The following is a 16,003-nucleotide window of genomic DNA, read 5'->3' as shown; positions in this document are numbered from 1 at the left end:
TCTTCCTTCTCTTTCTCCTCCTCTTCTTCCTCCTCCTCTTCTTCCTCTTCCTCCTCCTCCTTCTCTTTCTCCTTTTCCTCCTTCTCCTTCATCTTCTCCTCCTTTTTCAAATTTTATTTATTTTTATTTCATGTGCACTGATATTGATTTGACTGCATTTATGTCTGTGTGAGGATGTCAGATCCTCTGGAACTGAAGTTACAGACAGCTGTCAGCTGCCATGTGGTTGGTGGGAATTGAGCTAGGGTTCTCTGGAAGAGCAGCCAGTGCTCCTAATCACCGAGCCGTCTCTCTTCCTTCCTATAGAGGTGAGTATCAAAATATGTCTCATCTGGATTTAATCCTTAAGTTACTTTTTATTTGATTCTGTGTTGTTTTTCATACAAAGGAAATACAAAGCTCTCGGAGAAGATTTTTTTAATGTCAAAATTAAAGAATGCATAAACTTTAAACACATTTAAAGACACCTATACTTCCAATAATTTACTCCACTAATCATATACTCAATACTAACTTTGACCATTGCATCATAAAGAATGAGAATAAATATTAAGTAACTTCTGTAAACAACATTTACCATGAAATGAAGTACCTGGAAAAGATAGAAACTTCAACTTACTACCTAAAAATGATCTAATACCCTTTTTTTTTTTAATTTATCTCTATTTTATGTGCAATGGTGTTTTACCTTCATGTTATGTCTGTGTGAGGGTCTGAGATCTTGGAGTTACAGACAGTTGTGAACACCATGTGGGTGCTGAGAATTGAACCCAAGTCTTCTGGAAGAGAAATCAGTGTTCTTAACCATCGAGCCATCTCTCCAGCCGCATTATCAAATAATTTTAGGTTTCCTTTTGCATATTTTAAAAAACAACTTGTGTGTGTGTGTGTGTGTGTGTGTGTGTGTGTGTGTGTGTGTGTGTGTGAATGTATGCAGAGGCCAGAAGAGCGAGTTAGATCCCCTGACACTAGAGTATATACAGTTGCCGGCTGGGGGAAGTGCCAGGAACCGAACCCAAGGTCCTCTGAAAGAGCAGCAAGTGCTCTTAGCCACTGGACTATGTTTCCAGCCCCTTCTTTTACATCTTAGACAGGAAGTTAAATAGAAAGTGTTTATATCTTCAGAAAATTGAAGAAAAATCCACAATCCCATTACATCAAACCTCCCTGTTCCTATACGTATTCTAAAATCTAAAATGCATATAAAAAACAGAAATAAACTTTACTTACAGTTTGACTGTTAAGTAGTCTAAGCATCCTTCACCGTTTCCACACTCCCAAGAGCTGAACTCTAAACCAGCAGCTCTCTGGAGCTACTAATGGGAAGGAAAAAACAAAGTGTTAACACAACCCTCTTAAAATTGTTTGCCCTAACTAGCTATGACTCAGACAGTCAATACCTAATAAGATACATCATCTCCAAAGACTGATGGCACACATTTGCACGAATGTGGAATCGTTATTTCTAGATGACCAAGGAATTAAAAACTTTATAATCAATGATGCAATTTTAAGTTACCACTAAATGCTAATCATTAAGTAAGGTCCGATCCAACATACACAGACTATGCCCCATATTACGGAGTATAATTCAATCAACCAATAGGCTTCTTTTTATTTTTATGTTTCAAAAGCATTGGAGGATGCAGCCCCTAAGACTAGGCACAGAAGGTCATGAGGAACCATGTGTGCCAGAGTCAAAGAGCAGGTGATGCACTTAACTGACGAATCATCTCTGTGCGCCAACCAAACGTCCCCAAGTGGTGGCAATCTAACTCCTTGGGCTGGCTAGTTGTTGGGCTTGTGGGGTTTTTTTAATCTTTTAGAAACTTTATTTTTAATCTACAAGTCCTCTATCTGCATGTACACCTACAAAAGCCAGACGAGGACACAAGATCCCTTTTTTTATAGATGGTTGTGAGCCAACATTTGGTTGCTGGGAATTGAACTCAGGACCTCTGGAAGAGCAGTCGGTGCTCTTAACCACTGCCATCTCTCCAGCCTGTCCTGGCTGGTTTTATGTCAACTTGTCAAAAGCTACACTCTCTGTGGATGAACTGCCTCAATAAGATCTTGGCGGCTTTTAGGGTATTTCCTAATCAGTGGTTGACAGGGGAGGGCCCAGCCCTTGTGAGTGAGGCCATCCCTGGGCAGGTGGTAGGGGTTCTACAAGGAAAAAGGCTGAGCAAGCCATAGGAAGCAGGGCTCCTCCAGGCTTCTGCATCAGCTCCCGCCTCCAGGTTCCTGCTCTACTGAATTCCTGACTTCCTTCATGATGAACAGCAATGTGGAAATGTAAGCCAAAGAAACCCTTTCCTCCCCGGCTTGCTTTTTGGTCATGGTCTTTTATCACAGCAACAGAAACCCTAACTAAGACACTCCCCTTCAGGAGTATAAAGTTTGAAAAAAATAAATAAAACTAAGGCTGGGTGTGCTGACACACACCTAAGAGCCAGAGACAGGCAGATCTCTAAGTTTCAGATCAGCTGGGACTGCATAGCTCAGACCATGTCAGACGGACAGACAGACAGACATCGACTTTCTTATTTAAAGAACTAAAGGAGGATATGGTGGCACATGCCTTTAATCCCAGCATCCAGGAGCAGCCTGTTTGTTCTACACAGCTCAGACCCTGTCTCAAAAGCAGTTTAAATAAAAGATTCAATGAAGTCAATGAACCCCGTGTAAATTAAACTCAAAGAGAACTACACTGTAACACACAATATAGTGATACTTTTAAAACTACAGACAGGGCTGGAAAGATAGCTTAGTGGCTGGGAACACTCACTGCTCCGTACAGGACCAAGGTTCAGTTTCCAACACCTACATGGTAATTCACAAGACTCTGTTGTTACAGTTTCAGGAATCCAACAATATCTGCTGACCTTATCTGGTATTACACATATACATACTGCTACATACACATACAAGCAGACATCCATACATTTAAATTTAAAGTAAATCTTTTTTAAAGATTTATTTATTTATTTTATGTAAGTACACGGTATACTGTTGTCTTAAGACACAACAGAAGAGGGCATCAGATCCCATTACAGATGGTTGTGAGCCACCATGTGGTTGCTGGGAATTGAACTCAGCACCTCTAGAAGAGCAGTCGGTGCTCTTAACCACTGAGCCATCGCTCCAGCCCACAATAAAATTTTTTTTTAAAAAAAATCAAAGTCAAACTTGGAAAAACAATCTGTCACATGATCTGTCACGTGAGCAATCCTCAACAGAATTACTAGGAAATACATCATCAGTATTTGGTGGTCAGAAGACTGGCAAATATATTTAAAGAACTTAAAAAAACAAAAAACAAAAAAAATGAAACCATCAACAAAGAACCCTATGTTCTGCAGAACTGGCCTTCAAAAGCAGAGGTAGGAAAACATTCTCAGAAAAGTCTTAAGAGTTCATTACTCGTAAGCAGAGCCAGGCTTCAAGGAATGCTTAGATGAGCCCAACAAGACAGAGTAAGAGGCCGGGACTCCAAGCTTTGGGAGAAAATCAAGGCCAGGCAGGGTTCAGACAGCAGCGCCCAGGCAGCAGTGAAATTTTGCTGTAAATGGTAAATATTCACTTTCCTTTTTTCTGTGCACTTTAAAAGACGGACAAACTTGCTCAAAACACATCTTGTCTAAAAGCCAATATATTAATATAAATTCAGTTTAATTACACATTTTATTTATTTTACTTAATGAGGAAATCATTCTAAGAATGAGTTTATTTGGGGAATACATGCGTGAAAAAATCTTGTGACATTTGAAAGAGATGGAGGATCATAAAGGAGTTTTTGTTTTTCTGGCGTTGGGGATGAACGCAGGGTTCTGTGCATGCACGGCAAGTGACTGAGCTACGTCGCCAGTCCAGAAGTAGAGCATTTCATTGTTAAAACCATACTGCCCAAATTCAAATTAGTGGCCAAACAGGGTGTAACTGCAGGTTGGTAAATGTTAACTCCAATAGCAAACAAAGAAAATAGCTACAGGATATATAATAGGAAATGAGGAATCTAAAGAGTCTACGGTCCTGTTGGTTAAAGACCCAGTGAGCACAGAGAGAAGTGAAGCTTAGGCTGACATGGCCGCCAGCAGAACTAAAGAGGAAACTGCTGCCTGGCGTTTAGCCTCCTGACCTTTCACATACGCGCAAACTCCAGAACAGCAAGGCAAAGGGTCAGACGTATATACAGACAATGCACCGGTTACTGTACTAAACAGTAAAGCTTCACACATACTGATGTTAGGGTTTTAGATAAACTTTAACAAAGAAATTTCCAGGAAGAAAACTTAATTTTTCCTGATATTCCAAACATCATTTATATGAAATCCTATATAATATTTACCCAAACTCTTATTTAAAAGAAAAAAAATCTTGCTGTTTAAGTTAATTCTCTGGCCAGGAATGAAGGCACGACGCTACCCTTCCTGTGGCTTTCCGCACACCTGGAAAAAAGAGACAAACAGATGTTCCTTCCAGCCAGCCGACCTCTGACCTGACACTTCTCTCCTACCTGGGCTTGCTGAACTCCAGCACTCACACCAGTACTCACACCAGGGACCACACACTGTCTCCATAGCAGCCACTCTGCGGCCTCTAGTCTCCACCATTCGGTCAGCAGGATGGACAGCATCCTTCAAGAACAGTTCCTTTAGTTCCCCATTCAGCCAGTGTCCCCTCCCCACCCCAAAACTACCTTGTTTTGATTTTTAAGGTCTGTCTCCTCTCCCAAAATATTAATAGCCAAGACAGCAGTAAAATAGCAGCTACTGTGTTGTCATTTTTTTTTTTTTTCTTTTTTTTTTTCGAGCTGGGGACCGAACCCAGGGCCTTATGCGCTTCCTAGGCAAGCGCTCTACCACTGAGCCAAATCCCCAACCCCTGTGTTGTCATTTTTAATTAATTATTTGTATGTGCACTTTCTGTGTGGAAGTGAGCATCTGTGAGCAGATACCTGGAGGCAGTAAAGGGGTGCTGGGTCCCCAGCTCCTACCAAGTGCACAGCTGAGAAGGTAACACTTACTACCTTCCATAGCAAGGAAGTTAATAATTCCAACCCGGTATACTGTGCTCGCATACGTGTCTCGCCTGAGTCCCGTCCCCAGCACCTGCACGGCCTGTTGAGAAGGTCCAGAGAGTTAAGACACTTGTTGCCAAGACTGAAACTTCAGTTCAATCCTCAGGACCCAAATGGCAGAACCTGCTCATGCCAAACAGGGTGAGCTCGGGAAGCGGAGGCAGGCGGACCTCCGTGAGGTCAACGCCAGCCTAGCCTGGTCAACATCGCAAGTTCCAGGCCAGCCAGGACTACATAGGAAGAGGCTGATTCAAAGGAAGAAGGGAAGGAAGGGAGAGAAAGAAAATAAGTAAAATGCAGTTTCATTTTAAAATAAATAAAACCTTGGTTTAAGTAATCAAGGCAGAGTTAGACAGCTCCTTTGCTGATGACTTTTTGTTTTGAACCAAAACTGGACAATCTCAGTGAAGGTTTCAAAGGACTACATAGGAAGACGCTGATTCAAAGGAAGAAGGGAAGGAAGGGAGAGAAAGAAAATAAGTAAAATGCAGTTTCAAAGTTGCAAAAATGAACAAAATAAAAATTATACCGCTGAAAAGCATTACACTAAAACTAAAGATCCATGCTGGCATGGTGGTGCATGCCTTTAATCCCGGCACTCAAGAAGCAGAGCAGGCAGATCTCTGTGAGTTCGAGGTCAGCCCCTGGTCCTGTGAGTTCTGAGTTCCAGGACATCGGGACTGCAGAGAAGCCCTATCTTGAAAAAACAAAACAAAACAAAACAAAAAGTCATCAGCAAAGCAGCTGGACAGATGGCTCAGGAACTAGGACTCAGGTCAGGCTCCCAGCACACGCAGTGGTTCAGCGCCATCTGACCCAACACCCTCTTCTGACTTCCGCAGGCACCGCTGTGTCCTTCATCAAGCGTGTACGTGCATGATGATGAAAGGCACACACATAAAATAAAACTTAAATTAAAAAAAAAAGCCTCCTTGGCAAAGCTCAACACATTTGAATGCCCGACTTGAAGAACTCGAAAACTCATGAATATACATCAGGTATTCTACAGAGTAGGGTTGGGGAGAAGGAACCTTAACACAGTAAATAAAGAAGACAAACACAGTGTGCAGGGAAAGCCTCTCAAAGAGGAGAAAAGCTAAGATATTGCAAGAAATAATCCTCAGGGAGCTGGAGAGATGACTCAGCAGTTTAAGAGCGCTTGTTGCTCTTACAGAGGACCTGGGTTCGGTTCCCAGCACCCACACGGCGCCTTACAACTCTCTAGTTCCAGGGGATGCAACACCATCTTCTGCCTTCTGAGGGCGCCAGTCACACACAGTACACATAGATGTATCAGGTGAAACACTTAGACGCAGAAATTAAATCTAAAACTAATTGAAAGAAAGAAAATCATCAAGATTTACGAAGTTAGCCAGGGACAGTGCTGAACATGTCTGGAATCCCAGCTCTCCAGCTAGTTTAAGGGTTAAGGACTAAGGGTTAAGACACTCGTTGCCAAGATCTCCGTTTCATCTCAAATAGAAGGCGAGAACCAATTCCCAACAGGTATGCCTTTAATGCCAGAACGTGGGAGGTGAGTTCCAGGTCAGCCTGGTCTTCAGAGTGAATTCCAAGACAACTAGGGCTACACAGAAAAGCCCTGTCTCAAAAACAAACAAACACACACACACACACACACACACACACACACACACACACACACACGAACAAAGCGTACATTCATGAAAGGATATTAGCCATTGAGAGGGCAGAGTGAGTAAAGTGGCTTGGTGTGGCTTGCTGTGAAAGTGTAGTGACCTGAGTTCAATCCCAGGAACACATGTAAAGATGTGGACCAGTTCCACAAAGTGGTCCCCTGTCTGCCACATGCACACAATAGTATGCTTGCCCCCATAATATATACAATAAAGGCTGGAGATGGCTCAGTGGTTAAGAGCACTGGCTGCTCTCCCAGAGGACAAGGGTTCAATCCCCAGCAATCACATGGCAACCTCACAACTGTCTCTAACTCCAGTTTTGGAGGATCTGACATGCTCACACAGAAAGACATTCAGGCAGAACACCAATGAACATAAAAATAAGCCTTTAAAAAAAAAAAAAAGAAAGAACAGACAAAATAATAAAAGGCTGGGACTTCCTGGAATGACCTAGAAGGAATTACTGATCAACTGCATAAATACAGGGCAAAGTTATGATATACAATAAATATATGTAAATTATTATATATACTCTAAAGCATTTTAAAGACTAAATGAATGCAATATACAAAAAAGAAAAAGAGATTCATACTAGACGTATCATAATAAACCTGTTAAAAGTCAAAAACAAAACATCTTCAAAGCAGAAAAATAACTTATGAGAAGCAGGGGAGATCGGAGTGTGGCAGACTGAATATTAAAGGTCCTGAGAGGAGGGAAACATCTGAGCTCCTGGAGCTCAGGGCCCAGCAAAGCTGCTCTTCAAAAACAAAGGGAAACACAAAGATCTCAGGAAACCAAACGCTGAGAGAATTGCCTGAGCAGCCTACAGCAGTCCTGCAGGCTGCCACACACCCATGACCAGAAGGGCATGCAAAGAAACAGATAAGCATACAAGGAAATAACTATGTGGGGAGTATGAAATGCTCTTTTAGAAGATACAAAACTGAAAAAAGGAAACGGAAGTCCTGAAGTGAGTTACAGAGCCGACAGCACCTGACTGCCTGCTCAGCTGCTTGGGAAGCTGACTCGAGGGTCACATGCAAGAGTTCCGGACTCACACGGGCCTCACAGTAACGTCCCATGTCTAGACAACAAAAAAGAAATAAACACAGAAGACTGAACTGCTGTACCCTAACTACCACTAACAGGCAGGATGGGAGACGTGTGGCTAGACTGTGTTTCTGTGTTAAGAATGAAATTGTTCTTGATCTGAAATAGATTTTAATTAAATAAAAACTATTCTTTGCTGGGTATGCTGTCACATACTTGAAGTCCCAGCACTCGGCATATTGAGGCAGGATTGTGTTGAATTCAAAGTCAGACTGGGCTACACGGTGAGCAACAGGCCAGTAAGGAGAGCCTATCTTTAAAAAATAAATAACAGGAAAAGAGAGTTCAATAGCACACTGGGAAGTCTGTTAGGTATAAAAGAAGCAACAGAGAGTAAGCGAATTATTTTTAATGGAACATACGAAAAGTAGTAAAACTGCCGGCATAAATCTCTCAGTGACTGCACTAGGAATACATGAAACCCTGTAATCAAAAGCCAGTTGTGGCATTTTCTTACAGAAAGCATTTAACGAGATGCTGTTTACAAGACATGTTTTACATCAATAAGACAAACGGGGCTGAAAGTATAAGGACAAGAGATGCTGTTAAAATAGCGAACATGAGAGAAAGGATACTTTGTAATGATGACAAGACTGAGTCAGCAGATAGCTCCAGCTAGGACAGCCTGCCACCAAGCCTGACAACAGGACTTCAACCCAGGACCCCCACGGGAGCAAACCAGCGGGCGGTCTGATCCCGTGTGCTCTGTTGTATAAGTGTGTACGAATGAACACACACACATCAATTACTGATCAATGCCCACTGTGGATGGAACCATTTCTCGGGTACATAGTTCTAGACAGCATTAAAAAAGCTATCCAGGGGCTAGAGATAGCTCAGCAGTTAAGAGTAAAAACCGTTCTTTCTAGGCCTTGGTGGCACACGCCTTTAGTCCCAGCCTTTAGTCCCAGCACTTGGGAAACAGAGGCAGGCTGATCTCTGAGTTTGAGGCCAGTCTAGTCTGCAGAGCAAGTTCCAAGACAGCAAAGGCTACACAGAGAAACCCTGTAGAAAAATAAATAAATAAATAAATAAAAAATGGAGAACCTGAGTTTAGTTCCCAGAACCAGTGTCGAGTGGCTTACAACGGCCTGCAACACCAGCTCCAGAGTATTCACAGGCCAGGGACGCAGAGAAGGGAGAGGGGAAGAGGAAGGGGGAGGGAGAAGGGGAGAAGTGAGGGGGGAGGGGAAGGGAGAGGGGGAGGGGTAGAAACGGACAGACTTAAAAGTAAAATCTTAAAAGAAATCAAGCTACGTGGGAGCCAGTCAAAGAGCAGTGAGTCCGCTGTGATTTCTGCTGTAAGCCCCTGCCTTGGCTTCCCTCCTTGATGAGTTGTAACAGAGTAAGCCTGAAAACCAAGCCTGAAATTAATTACCAAAGAGAAAATCCAGGCCAGACACTTTCACTGGTAAATTCTATCAAAAGTATTTAAAGAATCATACCAATCCTTCAGGAACCCTCAGAGAAAACAAGAGGCAAAAATGCGCAACACATCCCTCCGGGTAAGCACTACTCTAACCTTACACAGAGGTGCACCCCTTCTTCTTCTGGCTAAGATTAAGATTAAATCAGAATACGTGGAACAAGGAAAGAAATATAAGCCAATGTCCCTTATAAATACAGACACAAATAAGTCCAATACCACTAAAGCAAAACCCATCAGCATACAGTTGTTTACCCTGAGCAAGGAGGGGTTATCCTGGGAGCCTGCTAGTCAAGTGACGTAACGCGGCATATTACTGGAATGAAGGACAAACCATATGGTCATCTCATAAAGACCAATCGTACTGAAGGACTCCCCAAGACGGCCCAGTACCCACTCATGACTAAAAACAACGCAACTGTTAGCAGCATCTGCTAAAACACTGTACCTGATGATAAAAGGCTCAACAGACCCTTTCCTCCTTCCTACCACCCTGGGGGATGGCAGGCAGGCTCTCGCCCACTTCTAATCAGCCTTTACTTCCTGGGCGTTCTACTCAAGGAAGGAAAGAAATGTATTCTGATAAAGACCATGCAAAGCCAACTCCATTACAGGAGAGACAGTACTGTGTATAAAAACTACTAGAATTCACCCAAAATACTGTAAGAATAATTATTTCAGTGAGATGAAAAGTATACAATACCAATCTAGGGAACAAAAAGAGAAGAAATCGATACAGCCTCTATATACCGGCAACAAAACTGGCACATTTTAAAAGACCAGCAAATCTATGGGCCGTGAGGTGGCTCAGGAGTAAAGGCCCTCCCTGCCAAACCTGACTCCCTAAGGTCCACCCCTAGGACCCACATGGGGAAAGGACAGAACTCACTCCCAAAAGTTGTCCTCTGGCCTTCGCACCCACAGTACATAACAGCACATGCACACACACTAAGAAACAAATATAAAGAAAAAATTGACAATTCCATTCACAGTATCATCATAAAGAATACTCAGAAGATAAACTGGAAAAGAAAAACCTATAAATATGGTATACTCATATAAATTAGTTAGCCAATGAGCCTTTAAAAATAAAGAAATTCATCTCGGCATTGGTGACACACCCCTTTAATCCCAGTCCTCAAGAGACAGAGGCAGGCAGAACTCTGAGTTCCGAGTCCAGCCTGCTCTTCAAAGTAAGTTCCAGAACAGCTAGGGCTATACAAAAGAATCCTGTCTCAAAAAAGTAAACTAAAGTAAAGGAAATTCTGCTCTTTGCAACATGGATGAATGCTGAGAACATTACGTTACATGGAATAAGGCAGACACAGAGGACAGGTATACTTATATGAGTTACTCACATAAACTCATAGAGGGAGAGAACAGCGGTCTCCAGGAGTTTATAAGAGGTCAGTTATCCATCAACAGACCAAGATTTGGTTGTACAAATGTATAATAAATGTACAAATAGAATAAGTAGACATTTGCTATGTCACGTTTGACCACAGAAACAATACTACTACATTATATACCTAAATACCACTTCTTTTTTAAAGTGTAAGGTCAATTCACTGAAGAACATAAAATTTAAATGAGTACTGAAGATCAGCGATTCCCATGCTCAATGTGGTAAGATAGGAATTCACCACAAACTGATGTACTGAATCAAAATAATCTTCAAAATTCAAGAAGACTTTTTTCAGATGCATAGTCCAACCCTAAAAGTATCTGTAATTAATAATAACGGACCAAAAAGTTGGCCAAAAGAGATGAGTGAACAGGCTGTGAATAGAACTCTATGTGGAGTACTTGCTTAGCACGTTCAACTAAGACCATAAGAAAGACGAGAGAGGACCACTGCAGTTACTGACTGGATAAAAAGATAACACTATGAACCATGAGGAAACTCAAAACTTCAATGAGCAAGCCAGTTCCCATCCACTCACACGACCTCTTCATACCCATCTTGAGTGAAAATAACAGACAGAAATAAGCGTTGACAAGGACAGGAAGAAGACTAGACTCCTCCAGTACATGGCTGATAAGATACAATATCCACTCCCACTAGAGAAACAGTTTGGAAGTTTCTCTGAAAGTTAAACATATGATACAGTAAATTATAGTTCCATGTGCTTACCCATGAAAAGGAAACCATACATCCACACAGGTCCTTGGAATCAAACATTCAAGATGTATCATTTAAACTGTCAGAACTGGAAACTCTTATACCTATCATAACTGGTCAGCGGCATATCCATGAGATACACAGTTATCAGAAATAAAGACCTGATACATGTGACAATGTAGAAAAAAATCTTTAAAGTGTGCCAAATGAAAGAGGTCAAACCTACAAAAATGTATATTATGATTCCATTATGCAAAATAGCTAGAGGGAGCAAACATAGGGATTTGAAACAAAACGGCTATTGCCTAGGGCCAGGCCTTTGGGGAGTGACAGTTAATTAACCACAAACAGGTCGCAGCAAACTTTAGGGGTGGACAGAAAAACGTATAAAATATTCTCAATCCCACACATTTGTTTGTAAATATTGGATTAGCCAGGCGATGGTAGTGCACACTTGATTCCCAGCACTCGGAAGGCAGAGGTAGGAGGATTTCTGTGAGTTCGAGGCCAGTCTGGTCTACAGAGTAAGTTCCAGGACAGCAAGGGCTACACAGAGAAACACTATCTCAAAAAACAAAAACAAAACAACAACAACAACAACAAGGACAAGGACAACAAAAACAAAACCAAAAAGTTGGATTATACACTCAAAATGGAGGAACTACTTTTGAAATCATGCCAGAAGGCTGATTTTGCGAAAGCGTGTCCACACAAAAGCTTGCCTACAAATATTACAATAGCCAGGAGTGGAGGCTCACAGACCTATCACCTGATGAATGAATAAATATAAGGAAGTATGTCCATGCAAAGGAGCATTACTCAGCAAAATAATACTAACAGTCATGCACTGACACACGCTACAACATGCACACATTTTAAAAACGTTATGCTATGTAAAAGAGGCCAATCACAAAAGACTACATATTGTACTTACAGGGACTTACTTGAAATACCAGGAAAATACCTAAGAGATACAGAGGGCCAGAAGGATAGGGCGAAATGAGTGACTGCTGACTGGTAAGGGAGTTGGGTGATTGGTGTCTCCTTGGTAGTACTGGGGATTGAACTCAGAGCCTCCCCCATGCAAAGCAAGCACTATGCCACTGGGCTACACTGAAGACCCATATGACCTTTTTTAGGGGTAAAAACATGCTTTAAAATTGAGTTCAGTAATGGTGCAACTGTGACAATCCCTTAAAAATTGAACTTGTACGCTTATAACCGAATGGCATGTGGTTAGGGTATTTCAATAATGCTGCAACCTCTCCCCATCTACCAAAAAAAAAAAAAGGAGGAGGAGGAGGAGGAGGAGGAGGAGGAGGAGGAGGAGGAGGAGGAGGAGGAGGAGGAGGAGGAGGAGGAGGAGGAGGAGGAGGAGGAGGAGGAAGAAGAAGAAGAAGAAGAAGAAGAAGAAGAAGAAGAAGAAGAAGAAGAAGAAGAAGAAGAAGAAGAAGAAGAAGAAACACACAACCTGTGAACAAGTAAAACTATCAACTCTGATTTGGTAAACTCACTATTGAAGACATTTGGAATTAAAAAAAATCCTCAAAGTTTTCAACTCTTTCAAAACATTTTGCAACTATTTATGTCTGCAAGGTACAATGATTAATCCAAGTAATCAAGTTTAAATAGGACAACACTACCAGAGCAGTGGTAGCACACACCTTGAATCCCAGACCTTTGGGAGGCAGAGGCAGGTTGATCTCTGTGAGTTCGAGACCAGCCTGACATACAGTGCAAGTTCCAGTACCACAAAGGCTACACAGAGAGATCCTATTCTGTCTCGAAAAAGAAAAAGCAAGCAAGCATAAAACAACAAAAGGATAACAACAACAACAACAACAACAACAAAAGGATAACGTTAAATACTGAAATTCTAAATGTTGAGGACACTCCAGACTTCTTATATTTACTAGATGTATCAACTACAGCCACATGAACGAACTCCGTAAACTGCATTGCCTTCTATAAACCTTATTTCTAAATCCCTTTAAACATAATTCAACAGTCCCAGTTTCATATGAAGTCATTCAACACTCTGAAGAAACTGCAAACCACAAATATACAATCTTATCTCAGTAAGGCCCGGATGGACATTGTTCTGATGCTGGCACTAGAGAAAGTGAGTAATTTGCCTCTCAACAGAGACTTGGAGGAAAAGAAAAGCCAAAGTCTTTAGCTCAAAGGCGCAGTTTTTATTATACTTTCTCGCTGCCGGATTAAAACACAAACAAACCACAGAGTAATGTCATGAACGCGAGAACGATGTTTCAGGGCTACACTGACGCGTCCCCCATCTTATTGATAGAGTACCAAGAACTTAAAGAAAGGGTATTCAGCTGAGAACGTGGCTCCCAGAAGGACAGCCCACCAAGTTGACCCGTGGGGGGCATCGGAAAGTACACTGGGGCTCACTCTCGGCACAGTGGGTTGGTTATTTTTCCGTCCTTTGCTGACAGAGTGGAAATGTCCCACTAGAGCTTTGAGTGGGTCCGGCCGCCGCGCGCAGCGCCGCTGAGACAGAGTCGGTACCGAGGCGCGCGGGGCGCCCACCACACTCTCCGCGAGGTGCCCTCAGGGCCAGTACCGCCGGCAGAGGACCCGGGAGGAGACACTGGACCAGCGCGCTTCCAAGAGCCCCGGGGTTTTTTTGTTGTTTTGTTGCAAACACAGATTGTGATCGCAGCCGGGTTCCCCCGGGGACCAGGAGGAGGCGGCGGCGGAGGGCCGGCGGAGAGTGAGAATAAAAGAACGGCGGAGTACAACCTGTCGTGCCCGCCCGGGCGGCGGCGAGCAGGCCCGACGGCGACGGAAACTGCCGCCCGGGACGCGCTTCCCCGGCAGCCTGGCCGCCGCGCGATGACTGGCGCCGCGAGGTAAACAGCGCGCGCCGCGGTCCCTCGGCGCCACGACCGTTGCCCCGGGCCGCTCCGGTGCGGGCTCCCGCCCTGCCCCCAGCTCCGCCGGTGTCACCGCCCCAGCCTCCGGAAAGCCCCTCCGCCGCCGTCGCCGGAGCAAACAACACAGGCGCGGGGCGGGGGCGCCCGGGAGGAGGCGACACTCGGGACGGCCGGGCTGGCTCGCCGCGCCCTCCCTCTCCCTCCCGCTCGCTCCCGCCGGCCTCCGCCGTCCCCGCGCTCTTACCTGCTCTCCCTCCACGTCGCCGTGTCCCTTGCCCTTCCCCTCAGGGCCGCAGACCGGCCGAGCCGCCGCAGCCGCCCGCCGTTGGCCCGGCGTCCTGCGGGAAGCCGAGGGGGCCTCCCCGGGCCACCGCGCGAGCCGCTCCGCACCACAGGACGAGACAAAACCGCGCTGCGCCCCCCGCGCGCGCCACCCTACAGATCCCCCCTAACCGCCGAGGCGACGGCGGCGACACAGCCGGGCGCGGGGAAGCTGCGGCCGGCCCCCGCCCTCCGCACCCGCCTCGGCTCCTCCCCCTCGGCCTCCTGCCGCCGCCACCAGGACACTGGAGTCCGCCTCCCCCACCCGGCCGCTCCGCGCGCTCCTCCCTCCCCGCGCGCCGCCAGGGGAGGCGACACCGCCAGTCACCGCAGCGCCTGTCAAACCGGGCCGGCTATTTATACTCCCCACCGCCCTCGGGGCCCCCCGCAGCCGGCCTCCTGCGCTCTCGAATCCCGCCCTCTCCTCCGCGCCCAACTTCGCCCGAACCCGCCTGCTCAGGTGGAGACGCTCGCCACTCGTCCCGCTCCGCGTCCCCAGGGCTTCCCTACTCCCCCGCGTCGCGCGCTGCACTGCGCTGCGGCCGCGGGACGAGCGCGTGGGGACGGCGGGGCCGCGCGTGCACCTGCAGCCCGGCCGGGACGACACGCGCACCTCTTGGGCCACTCTGGGGTCTTTGCTGTCACCCCTCATCCCCTTCCAACTCGTGACTCCTCTCACAGGACCTCAAAGGACCACTCTGCACTCGAAGACTAGGCGTTAGGGAAGTGAGGGATTGCAAAATAAAACTCTTGTCGGCCCGGGTGTTCAGAGTCCCCGCGCGTCTCCCGGGCTCGGTGGATGGTGGCGGCGCTGGCGGGCAGGAGCGCGCGGCCCGCCCCACCCGGCCACTGACGCACGTGGCGCCCCGCCCCGCCCGTTTCGCGGCCCGGGGCGCCGCCCGCTCCGCCTCCCAGCTCGTCCACCCCGGACCCCGCCCCGTTCCCAGAAATTACCACCGCCCAACGGCCCGGCTGCGCGGCGGTTGGTGCCCGCGGTGGCCGGCGGGCGGGCGGGCGGCCCAGCGCGCAGCTGCGGAGCGCGGCGGGCGGCCCCCATTCGGGGGGGTCCCGGGGAGCGGCGACCGCCCGCCCCAGCCTTTGTCGCTCCTAGCCCCGGTCCGCCTCCGAGAAGTAACTCAAGTCCCGAGATCTTCGGGGACAGGGTGAAGGAGCGCGTGTGTGTGGAGGAAGAGTATCTTGTTCCAAGTGTCCGCGAATTGGAAAAAAAAGGGGGCGAAGCCAGCGGGAGCTGCAGGCTTCTGTTTTGCACACTTTCACACAAAGGGGAGCCTTTGAGCAGGGCACTCTCACGCGCCTTCCAGGGCACAAAAGCCAATGACACGGTGCCCGGGATGTCCTGTATTGCAGCGGCTTGCTAATGGT

The 16,003-nt window shown here is 46.0% G+C and overlaps 1 protein-coding gene across 1 annotated transcript in view; it reads right to left on the bottom strand.

Annotated features, from left to right (window-relative positions):
- The window catches only part of Elf2 (E74 like ETS transcription factor 2), an 88,270-nt gene extending 73,643 nt beyond the window's left edge, over window positions 1-14,627 (bottom strand). The window contains exons 1-2 of the mRNA XM_032898439.1: window positions 14,544-14,627; window positions 1,231-1,316 (exon numbers count right to left, since the gene is read on the bottom strand). The gene's annotated coding sequence lies outside the window, so the exon portion shown is untranslated. The remainder of the gene's footprint in view (window positions 1-1,230; window positions 1,317-14,543) is intronic.
- Between the last annotated feature and the right edge of the window lie 1,376 nt (window positions 14,628-16,003).

The sequence above is a fragment of the Rattus rattus genome, chromosome 3 (genome assembly GCF_011064425.1).
Source record: "Rattus rattus isolate New Zealand chromosome 3, Rrattus_CSIRO_v1, whole genome shotgun sequence".
NCBI lineage: Eukaryota > Metazoa > Chordata > Mammalia > Rodentia > Muridae > Rattus > Rattus rattus.
This window is presented reverse-complemented; position numbering and strand designations above follow the sequence as displayed.